Below are 12,185 nucleotides of genomic sequence, written 5' to 3'. Positions count from 1 at the left end.
AATTTTTATGTCAAATTTTGGAATTTTTAAATGCAGGCAACTGATTTTCCAAAGTTCGTGCACAGTGTGCCAGACAAAGTGTTTCCAGTCCAGAGGCTGCCCTTTGGGAGGCATCTGCCTCCTAGGACCTGCAGATCCTGAGGAGGTCCTCCAAGCCAGGACTCAGCCACAGGGGAGCAGAATGCTAGAACTGGAGTTCCAGACTGGGGCTTGATTATAGGAACAAGTGACTAAAACTGGGACATGGGGTCAGGACAGGAATAACAGCAAGCTCGACTTGATGCTGACTCACCTGAACTACTGAGCTAGGGCTTCTTAAATCTTTCTGAATAAGAGTAGTTTGGGGTCACACAAGAAATGGGCCTAAAAGCTCTCTGGTAAGAGTCAGTGGCCTCAGGTGTGGAAAGAAAAGGACTCCATTAGAAGGAAGCAAAGCAATACATTAAAGACCCTTAGCATCCACTATTCTCTCTCTTACTCTTCCTATCTTTCATTTATCAAACTTTTATATTGGGATTACTGTACACCTGACACTAAGCACTTAAATATTAACTCAATCCTTAAAACAACCCTATGAGATAGGTTCTATTAATTTCTCTGTATTACAATTAAGCAAACTGAGTCATAAAGAGGTTAAGTAACTTTTTCAAGGTTGTATTAGAGGCAGAGCCCAGAATGAACACAAGTAGCCTGGCTAAACAGGTTGAGCTCCTACTTAACTCCTATCATGTAGTCGCTTATGTTTCCTCCTTCCCTTCCTTATTTTCTGCCTCTCAGTGTGGGAACAAAGTATGCTTTCTCCTCTGCTACTTGTGGCTTTGGATGGAAGACAACTTGTCACAGAGGCTCCAATACCTTTGGGTCAGGGATCCATGTGTATTAAGGAATTCTATGTTTTACTCTAGTAAATTTCTTTGCTATATCCATTGGCAAAAGCAGATGAGCAGTGCTTTGAAGTAGGCATTGAAAACAGAGACTTGATTTTGTAAGTGGGACTGCTTTCTTGTGGTAGATCTGTATTATTTCAAAGTCTTCTATTAGGATTCTTAGGCCATAACTTCCAGATGCCCTCATGTACAAATAGTTTATCAATAGAAACTAAGGATTTTGTGCAGACATGCTTGATTGGTAACCCAACCAATTAGCTAGTAAAATCAGCCACATATAGCAAATTAATCAAATTGCTTTCTATTCCCTAAATATCAACTTTGTGCATGACTTTGAGTTCTTCAAAGGGTCTTTTATTTTTTCATCTTCAATATTTTTGTACTTAATGCAAAACCTCTTTGAGCTTCCTTAAGAGTAGGGTATATAGTGAGGTTTGCTTGGTATAGGTTATATACTTTTTTATATATATAAAATTATAAATTTTGATCCTGTCAATGTGTTCTTCAGCAAATTGGCATTTCAGCACTCTGTAGTTTATTTTTCTGGATCCAAATTAATCTTTAAACCAAATTAATCTTTAAATTAAATTTATAATACCTACCTCAGCAGTGGTCGTGGGGATGAAATGAAATTATGTATGTGAAATCATGCTTTGTTAACTTCTGGTTCGTAGGTGTTTATTTATAATTTATTTAAATAATAAAAACTTATTAAGTAACACACACTAGACCCTGAGAGAATGGTAAATGTGACCGTCTTCCCCCATATGTGAGTACATCATTTATTGAAAATGGCAGAGTTAGCCTGTAGCCATTAATGTAGATATACTTTGGGTCTTGGCATGGGTCCAACTCTCCTCTTTGTTCCTGACTCACTGAGTAACCTTGAACCAATCACTGTTCCCTTTGCAGGCTATTTTCTCATTCCCCAGTGTTCTATACTTTGTTTTCCTCTTTTCTTTCTCATGTTCTAGTTGTTACATAATTTCAGGTCTACTTAATGAAAAAACGATCTCAGAGCTCCCCAGAGCATTTGAGTGATGTTGCGTAAGAACATTTTCTTTTTTAAAAATATTACCTAAATGACAAATTTTAACATACATTATTGTCTTTCTCACAAATAATTTCATTGCAAGTAAATGTATTAATTTTGCCAATTAGCAAGTTTGATTTTAGAAATATACTGTCCTCATGGAAACAATTCTTTGGCATCCATGCAAACAGCAATTGAATAACTAGAGGAAATCTGTGGTCAAAGGAAATTTTTAATAAAGGCACAAAAAAATATTTGAAGAGATTTCTGCCCTTTTTTTAGTGTGGTAAGCTACGGGTTATTAGAGCTCTTAAAGTGGCAGCCATTAACAAAGTGGAGTTCTTATGTAAAAATGCCTCAAATAAACTCATTCTTGCATGATGTCATGGTATTGTAAGTTTGAATAGGACCTTACATATGGTATAGTCCCACCTTTCTTGCAAGGCAGGAACCCCCTACATGAAGATTAAAATCACTCAAGGAAAAGTAAAGAAAGAAAAAGCAAATTGCCATTTCAACACTCTGTAGTTTACATTTTTCTCTCAGTCTTTTTTTTATTCCCCATTATATGTTAAATATTATCTTAGGATAGCTGCTGAAAATACTTGTTCTTAGAGAGTTCTAAGTGACTGAGGCTTGCATATGATCTGTACGCCCACAGCCCTGAAGGCTGACTTAGTGAAAACGGAGCCTGTTACCCTCTCGGTACTCTGCAGCCAATGGACATGGAAGCCTCCTCTCCTGACATACTTTGCCTTTCAGTAGACCTCTCAGAGTCTTATACTAAACACCATCCTAACAAACCCCATTCTTTCTGCTTTAGAAAAATAAAATTAATCAGAGATTCTAGGATCCTCTTCTCCCCATCTTTCTCCAGACTTCATTTCATAGTGGTTATATTTTGACTTGTTTTCTGGAAATATTCTGCGGGAAGTGGTATACTCAAGAATTATGAGTTTTAAATCTTGTTAAGTAACTTGGGATCCAATGAATGCAAACCTCTCATTTTACAGATACAGTTATTCTAGCCCAACTAGTAAATGGTAGAGCTCGGTCTATCATTTACTTTCACTCCACATAACAGTCAGTTTTTGGTGTGCAACCAATAACCACATAATCAGTGGCATATAACAATAAGCATTTATTTCTCCCATAAGTGTCTACTGGTTGGCTGGGCCAGCTGCTTTAGGCTGTAGATTACCGGGTTGGCCTCTCTGCTTCACATGTTTCATTCAGGGGCCCAGAGAGGGGACAGTACTACCCAGGATATGTTATTTTCATTGTGATGGCCAAAGCACAAGAGGACAAGCCCAGAACATAAACACAGTTAAAAGCTATGTTCACATCACATCTACTAACACCCCACTGGCCAAAGCCAATCATATTGTCAATTTCAAAGTAGAAGAAGGAATGAGTATTTGCTGAACAAGAAACTAATTTACCATGCCAAAGTCTTAAATAAAGGGCAACAAACCATGAGAGACTATGGACTCTGAGAAACAAACTGAGGGTTCTGGGGGGGGGATGGGGTAGCCTGGTGATGGGCATTAAAGAGGGCACGTACTGCATGGAGCACTGGGTGTTATGCACAAACAATGAATCATGGAACACTACATCAAAAACTAATGATGTAATGTATGGTGATTAACATAACATAATAAAAAAAAGGGCTAAGAATTTATATATGCCCTTTGTTAGAAAAACAGATACAAAAGAAGGAATCTTACACTTTAAAAATATTAGTAGGTCAATGATAATAAATAATTAAAGTGTCAAAGGGAATTGGTTCAACTGATATGGGAAGTGAGCATCTAGATTATTAAGGATGTTTAAGGGAAACTGTTGAGAAATAAAAGAAACCTCTAGCAAGTATTGACAGTACAATGAACTTACTTTTCTTTGAGACATTTTGTTGTCTGAAACTTTGCTTCCAGAGGAAGAAATAACAATGGAGACAGGGGAATTTGTTCCAGAAATTCCAGGACTGAGGCTTGGAAAACCTCCCAAGAAAGTGAGGGAGTAAGAGAAGTAGAGGAGAGAAGAAAGAGGGGTTAGGTTAACAAAACAAAACCAAAAAACAAAAGAACAATGAGAAGGTCCTTAATAGTATCACCCACTGTATTTGACTTCCAAGAAGATCATTTATGTAAAAGTTATTTGAAAACAATCATAATATCCTTAAAGTATTATCAGAGAGATTTTTTTTAAAGATTATTTATTTATTTGACAGGGAGAGAGAGAGCACAAGCAAGGGGAGTGGCAGGCAGAGGGAGAGAGAGAAGCAGACTCCCCACTGAGCAGGGAGTCCCACTCGGGGCTTGATTCCAGAACACTGGGATCATGACCTGAGCCGAAGGCAGACGCTTAACTGACCGAGCTACCCAGGCTCCCCTATCAGGGAGACTTTTGTAGAGAACTTTAAATGTGAAAGGTCATTGGATGCAGACACGGCTACGCTTCTGGGACAGAGGTCCAGAAAGTGGTCTCAAGGGAATAAAGTGGCCCAAGAGAGGTTGACAGTGTAGTGAAGGGTGTTGAGAAGAGTGGGGGATGAGAGAAAATAATGGATGATGTGGGTTAAGGGACATAGAGAAACAATCAAGTTAGCAATGAAGTTCATTCCGGAGCCAAAGAATGGGCTTGAAACTAAGAGGTGTTGTTAAGCAAGGTTTAAATGGCATTTCTGATTGATTCCAGCAGCAGGAAGCTGAGAGTAAGAGCTCTCTGAGGAGGAAGTTGCTGTATTGCAGAAGTGGGATGACCAAGCCCTTGGTCACAGAGCAGGGCAGTTAGACATTAATTCCTCTGAGTCACTTTGTACAATAACAGACCCTTGTGATTCAGGCTGCTATTCACTCTTAATTGGATAGTTTTCCAGAATTACCCATGAAGAGAGAGGAAGCAGAATTATGTTTCTTTGACCCATCCAGTATGATTAATAATGTTAAGATATTTTAGAAGACTTTGCCGATTTTAGTACATTTATCTTTCAGCAAACAAGTTTATTTCTTTGTTGTATTTCTTTGTTGTGTTTTTTTTCCCCCATGAACACTGTTAAAATTAAATTGTTGATGTTTTTATCTGTTGGGAATATAGTATTATCCCAAACTAAAAAATCCTTACCTACCAGAAAACAGCTTAATTTTGGCTTAAACTGTGCCTATGAGGCAATAAGACTTTAGCAATAGAAGCTAAGCTATCAATATTTATTCTAGAGTCAACCCTAGCCAGTCAAAATCCATTTCTTAGCAGCCACAATCAGCAGATCCCCTACACTTCCACTTGTTGCTTTGTTCTATAAAGGTAGAGATGGCACATGATAGTGTTTTTCAAATATTAATGTACATAAGAATGACCTGGAGATCTTCAAGTGCAGATTCTGATTCAGTAGGTCTGGGATGGGTCCTGAGAGTCTGCATTTCTCATAAGCCTCCAGGGGAGGCTGATGTTCATTTGTATACCACACTTTGAGTAACAAGATCGTGTAATGAGAAAGAGTAGGATTTGGATTCAGGGGTAACTGGGTTCTGAGCCCACCTCTTAGTTAGTTCTTGGGTGAGTTTTGGTTAAGTCAAATTATCTAACTAAACCTGATTTATTATTTGTAAATGGGAATAATATTTGACCCACAGGGGTTGTTATGAGTTCTCTTTCTAGTATATAGAAGGTGCCTAATAAATGTTCATCACAAGGTGTGCCTTTGATAAAATGGAGCATTCCTGTGATTTGATCTAGAACTACTGAGTCAAGAATGCAGATGCCATAGCTAATTCAGAGATAGATCCAATAGCGGTTATGCTGGTCCACTGGCCTACCTACATCTAGATCTTTGCTCCTTGAAATGGACTTTTTAACTAGCAACATTGTTAATACCTGGAATCTTAAGAACATAGAATCTAAGGTCCCTTTCAAGACCTACTAAATCAGAATCTGTATGTTTAACAAGAACCCCAGTGATTTGTATGCATATTAAAGTTTGAGAAGTATTGATCAGTATGACAGAAACTTCTTTTTTGGCTTGGATCCTCTGGGTTTGTCCTTTCACTACACCTTTTGGCCTGCCCTTGGGGCACCTGCCCCTTTCACTCATCACCTTAAACATATGCATATCTGTATGAGAAAGGATCCATCCAATACAGTTCAACAAATTGACACACTTAATTATCAACTACTATGTTGTGCTTGCTTCAAAGCCTGTGTTCTCCAAGACAGTAGCCACAAGTCTCATATAATTATTTAAATTTAATTAAAATAATATAAAATCAAAAATTTAGTTTCTCAGTTGTACTAGCTACATTTGAAGTGTTCAGTAGCCAACATGGCTAGGGGGTAATGTATTCAACAGTGCAGGTATAGAATCCATCATTCTAGAGAGTTCTAAGGGACAAAACTGTTCTAGATAATAAATAATTAAAAAATAGATAAATAGAAGGGAGAAGGAGATAACGTTTATCAAGGAACCGCTCTTTTCTAGAGGTGCTTTATATGTATTACCTAATTAATCATCAAAATTATCCTCTCAGCTTTTGTGAGTTGCTTTCATATCCTCCTCTTTAGAGTTAAGTATTTTCAAATTCTCTAAGCAGTTATAACTCTCTTAGGGAGTTGTGGGATATGTTCATGTGAAAGACCTTGTCTCTGTCCTCATGGCTCTCAAAAGCTTATTAACTTTCAAGACTCTCATGCATGACACATGGAGATGAACACCAGCACTCGCTGAAAGCCTTCTTAACAGTTCAGTGATTCTCTCATCATTTTCTTTTTGTGAAGTTATAAAACTCCTATTCAGACTTAAATGAATCTTTTAAAAATCACAAAATAAATAGAAAACCTGACCTATTTACCCATTCACCAACCTACTTCCATCTTTCTTCCCTGGGGTGCCCTTAAAGAAGGCAAATGGCTGGCTACTCTACTGGTAACTCCTCATTCCACTGGGAAACCTCCACACAGGCTGGGTGGGGGAGGTGGCGATGAGAAAATACAACAGTTGTCTGGGTGGAGTATGTGACTGATGGGTGAGAGTCACCACACAGGCCCTTCTTTCTGGTAATGGTTCCTCTGAAGGTACATGTCCCATATGCCCCGGGCAAAAGATCCACTTTTGTTCCAAGGAGCTCAACCTGGCAGAGCAGGTTTAAAAACAAGGGGAAATAATTCTGAGAAATATTTATATAATTTCTCTCTATAGAATTGCTACTCAAGATGTGGTCTGTGAACTGATAGCATCAAATCTTTCCAGGCAGGTTATTAGAATTGCAGAATTTCCCACTCTGCCCCAGATCAGTAGAATCAGAATCTCAGGGTATGTCCAAGGAATCTATGTTTTTATAAGCATCCCAGATGAATCTGCACCCAGGAAGCTTCTGGATACTGGACTGAAGTGGCGGTGATGGTTGGGATAGGAAATACTCTATAGAGGAAAGACAAAACAAAACTATAGGGATTCACAAAAGTACAATGGTAACACATTTAGTATTAACCTGAGCCAGCATTTAATCTTGGTGGTGGTGGTGTTGATAAATCACTTAGGATGCTTTATAAAAGCATTGACTTTCATAGTCTGATAGAGTCTAGTGGACAGTACTTAGTTCTGGTACATGTTGTTAAAAGACCCCTTGCCATTCTCTGCCTGACTCACTCCTATGCATCCTAAAGGATTCAGCTTAAATAATGCTTCTTCTGGGATGCTAAGGTTAGGTGTGGTGCTCCTGAGGTATGTTTTCACTTCAGACTCTTCCCTTTCAAAGAAGTAGTCAGACTGCACTCTAACTGTTTAATGCCTGATATTTCTTTCTAGGATGTAAACTCCATAAGCACAAAAAAAATTGTTTCATTTTTATTACTTTCTTACCTCTATAACCAGGCACATTTTTAAATTTTTTTTATTATTATGTTATGTTAATCACCATACATTACATCATTAGTTTTTGGTGTAGTGTTCCATGCTTCACTGTTTGCGTATAACACCCAGTCCTCCATTCAGTACATGCCCTCTTTAATACCCATCACCAGGCTAACCCATCCCCCCACCCCCTCCCTCTAGAACCTTAGTTTGTTTCTCAGCGTCCATAGTTTCTCATGGTTCATCCCCCCCTCCGATTCCCCCCCTTCATTCTTCCCCTCCTGCTATCTTCTTTTTTTTAACATATAATGTATTATTTTTTTTAACATATAATGTATTATTTGTACCAAATGTATTGGTACAGGTCTGTGATTCAACAGTCTTGCACAATTCACAGTGCTCACCATAGCACACCCTCCCCAATGTCTATCGCCCAGCCACCCCATCCCTCCCACCCCCCCACCACTCCAGCAACCCTCAGTTTGTTTCCCGAGATTAAGAATTCCTCATATCAGTGAACCTGGCACATTTTTTGCTAGGTTGGTTGGATGGCTGAGTGAATAAATGAATGAAGATGTGAAGAAACTGCTTTAAGAGAATATGGTACAAAGAACCATCCCACTTGAGGAAGTCAAAACTGGCTCTTAAAGATTAAGTAAGATGTATTCAGGCTGGGTAGAGAAAAGGCATTCCAAGAAAAGAACTATATGTGCAAAGACCAGAGGCCTGGAAACTCATATATAGTGAGTTCTGTGAGGCTGAAGCACAGAGCAGTCACAGAGCATGAAGTTGGGAAGGTAGCGTTCAGTTTTTTTTTTTTTTTAATTCTACCATATAGTAGTGGGTAACCTTGGAAAATTAACTTCTTTGACCCTCTTCCTTCATCTGTAAGTAGAGAGAGTAATAACTCTCTCACATGGTGCATTATTTAGTATGTATGTTCAGTTACATATAACAGAGAGCAAAATCACAGTGCTTTTGCAAGATAGAAATGTATTTCACATGTAACCGTCCATAAGTGGGTAGTCCAGACTGTAATGTCTGTTCTGCTCCACAGGTCTTAAAGAGATGGGACCCAAAAACCTTCTTCTTGCTCTATCACCCTTGGATGTGGCCTTTGGGTGCATAGTCACCATCATGACATGCCAAGGAGCTGGTTAAAAGAAGTACAGAGAGATGAACATGGTTCCTCCCTTTAAAACATGATTTCCCTTTATATCCCAAGAATTAGAACTTAGGTACAAAGCCACACTTAGCTGCAATGATAGATGGTTACATGTAATATCTATTACATGTAATTCTACTACTGAGAATTTACCAAATGAAATAAAAACACTAATTCAAAAAGATATGTGCACCCCTGTTTATTACAGCATTATTTACAATAGCCAAGATATGGCAGCAATCTGTGTCTATTGATAGATAAATGGGTAAAGATGTGATACACACACACACACACACACACACACAAACACACACAAACATGCACACACAGTGGAATATTACTCAGCCATAAAAAAGAATGAAATCTTTCCATATATAGCAACATAGATGGACTTAGAGGATATTATAAGTGAAATAAGACAGAGAAAGACAAATACCATATGATTTCACTTATATTGGATTCTACAGAAAGGAAAAAAACAAAAGCAACCACTAAAAAACCAAAAACAGACTTACAAAGAGAACAAACTGGTGGTTTTCAGAGGGAAGGTGGGGGAAGGAATGGGTGAAATTCATGATGGGGGTTAAGGGGTACAAACTTTGTTTTAAAATAATAAGAGATGAGATGAAAAGTACAGCATAGGGAATATAGTCAATAATACTATAATAACATTGTGTGGTAACAGATGGTAACTATACTTATCGTGAGGAGTATTGAGTAACGTGTGGAATAGTTGAATCACTATGTTGTACACCTGAAACCAATATAGCATTGCATGTCAACTGTACTTCAATAATAAATATTTTTTAAAAAGCCTTACAAAAGCAAAAGATAATCCCTGTGTTATTTGTCTTAAAACTTTTTGTAGATCACGGTGATCCAGTTATCTGCCACCCTATGTAGTTCCTTTCCTACAGAGACTCAATTCTCATGCTTCATTCTAATCTTGTTTCTTACCTTATGCCAAATATTGTAGTACTCTAGTTAGTTGGAGAGCCCATTAAATTTGTTAGTATTTCTGCTGTAAAAATATTTTTTTTCTCACATTTTTTGAAAGAAAATGCAGGCAGTAAATACGATAATGGTTAGTTGGGTGAGATCAAATAGAAGAGAAAAGAAGAGTGATCATTTAGTAAAAAGCAAAATCAATAAAGGAAATGAGAGTAGAATAATAAAGAGTAATGGCTTAAAATATATTATTTTCGGGGCACCTGGGTGGCTCAGTTGGTTAAGCGACTGCCTTCGGCTCAGGTCATGATCCTGGAGTCCCGGGATCGAGTCCCACATCGGGCTCCCTGCTCAGCAGGGAGTCTGCTTCTCCCTCTGACCCTCTTCCCTCTTGTGCTCTCTGTCTCTCATTCTCTCCCTCTCAAATAAATAAATAAAATATTTAAAAATATATATATATTATTTTCCCTCAATTTTAAGAGTATTATTGAAATGAAGCTAAGAAACCCTATTTCAAACTTTTTATTTAAAAAAAAGTTTATTAAAAAAAAGCAGAAATAATAAAACATCATTTCCTAGGGCCTCAAGATTTTTATGTGATGCTTAGAGTACTTTGTAATCTTGTCCCTCCCTTGTTAAATTTTGTTGGGCTTTTAAATGGACTTTTCCACAGTGATATTTTTCAAGTACCAATTATTGGGAGTTAACTATAGCTACTTATCCTCTGGGCAATTGGACAGATACCTTGTCTCTTACGACTATTCCAATATAAATCCTTCCTCTGGTGCCCACACATCACTATTTGAAGTCACTGAAAGGCTCTTTCCATTGCTATTCATCCTTTTTTAGTTCATCTTCAGGATACAGCCTCTTTAAAAAAACAAAACAAACAAACAAAAAAAAACTATCTTTCTCTTAGTGGCTAATTATCTTTCTGAGAAGTTCGTGATATTGCCTGTAGGGATTGGTTTTATTGTCTGGCAGGCATAAATTTATATCCTTCTTGGATAAGGAATAGGGAAAATTACCTAAAGGTTCTATGGCTCAGTTTCCTCACATACAAAATGGCATAACATCACCTACCTCATGGGTTCATGCATTAAATGAATTATTGAATATGAAGCATTTAATGCTTCATATGCTTCATATGCTATGCTAGCACATAGCAATCAATTACCTCTGATCTCCAATTTTTTGTAGAAGAAACCGGTCTTTAAAATAATCACATTTTGAGAAAAAAACAATTCTTGATGATTTTATTTTCAAAAGACCTAAGTGATTCAGTCTCCCTTGTCTATAACAACAGGGTCTAAGACAAAGATGTATTGTCCCACATTAATTCAGACTGGGAGCTCTCTACCACGTGGCTTTCAATGGTTGGCTTCCCCTAGTATCTTCTCTTTTCTAAGTGTATCATAACGCAGCCTTAAAATATTTTCTCTCAATTGTCACTTATAAGCTCCAGGTTTGTTTGAATATTTAAATAACAAAATGAAACTTCATGAGCTTTTCCTTTAGTGAAAACGCATAGTTGCTGCTTCACAAAGAGCTTTAATAGCAATATGTTTTGATTATCCTGATTTCCACCAAGTGCTCCAAATGATCCTATGCCTAGAGGTGTATTATTTTGAAAATTCAGGAGTATAAAAACTCAGAGAATAGCTAGCTAATGAGATGTCATAGGAAGGAAATACAGTCATGAAATAACAAAGCCAGATAGATCGAACAGCATGCTGAGAGCAAACAATAGCCATTCATAATCAGTATCTCTTTAAAGACAATCTCAGGAAATTTTCATTTATTTTTTAACTCATTGCTAATAGTTTTCCTGATATCTTTACGCAGTAATTCTCAACCTTAGCTGTAAATTTCCATTCTTGGTGTGCTTTAAAAGCCCTGATGCCTGGACTTCAGGAACACAGATCCCTTCTAAAAGGCCTGCAATAGCCTGGGCATACACATCGGACTATTTAAAACTTCCCCAGGTGATCCTTTTATACGGCCAAGTTTGATAACCACTGCCTTAGAGCTATAAAATGAAGAGAGTTTGATCTATTTGAACTGAAATTATAAAATCAGACACCAGCATTTGCATGCTTATTATTTTGAGGGGGAAAAGAACAGTAACCATAGTGTGGACTATCATAAATCATCAAGAATATTAAAGCATGTAATCTTTCTAATGCATTGTGAGTCTGAAAAGACCTTCCAATGCAAGTGTTTGGTTTAGTGGGCTCATTATAGGTAATAAACTGAGCTTGCCCCCTGTTAACTTGGAAACAGACACAGCCACTGCTTAACAAAGCT

The 12,185-nt window shown here is 37.6% G+C and overlaps 1 protein-coding gene and 1 long non-coding RNA gene across 24 annotated transcripts in view; one reads left to right on the top strand and one right to left on the bottom strand.

Moving 5' to 3' along the window:
* The window catches only part of DLG2 (discs large MAGUK scaffold protein 2), a 2,181,535-nt gene that overhangs the window by 1,452,635 nt on the left and 716,715 nt on the right, over positions 1-12,185 (top strand). The gene's annotated exons all lie outside the window — the stretch shown is intronic.
* Positions 8,784-12,185, bottom strand: part of LOC141370474 (uncharacterized) — a 52,743-nt gene continuing 49,341 nt past the window's right edge. The window contains exon 5 of one of the 2 annotated variants that reach the window (XR_012374527.1): positions 8,784-8,918. This is a non-coding gene — a long non-coding RNA (uncharacterized lncRNA). The remainder of the gene's footprint in view (positions 8,919-12,185) is intronic. The other variant, XR_012374528.1, reaches the window with a different exon arrangement.

Source organism: Callorhinus ursinus, unplaced genomic scaffold (assembly GCF_003265705.2).
Source record: "Callorhinus ursinus isolate GAN/ISIS: 27379988/994484 unplaced genomic scaffold, GSC_fseal_2.0 scaffold35, whole genome shotgun sequence".
In the NCBI taxonomy this organism is placed as follows: Eukaryota; Metazoa; Chordata; class Mammalia; order Carnivora; family Otariidae; genus Callorhinus; species Callorhinus ursinus.
Note: the sequence above shows the minus strand (reverse complement) of the source record. Positions and strands in the feature narration are given on the sequence as shown.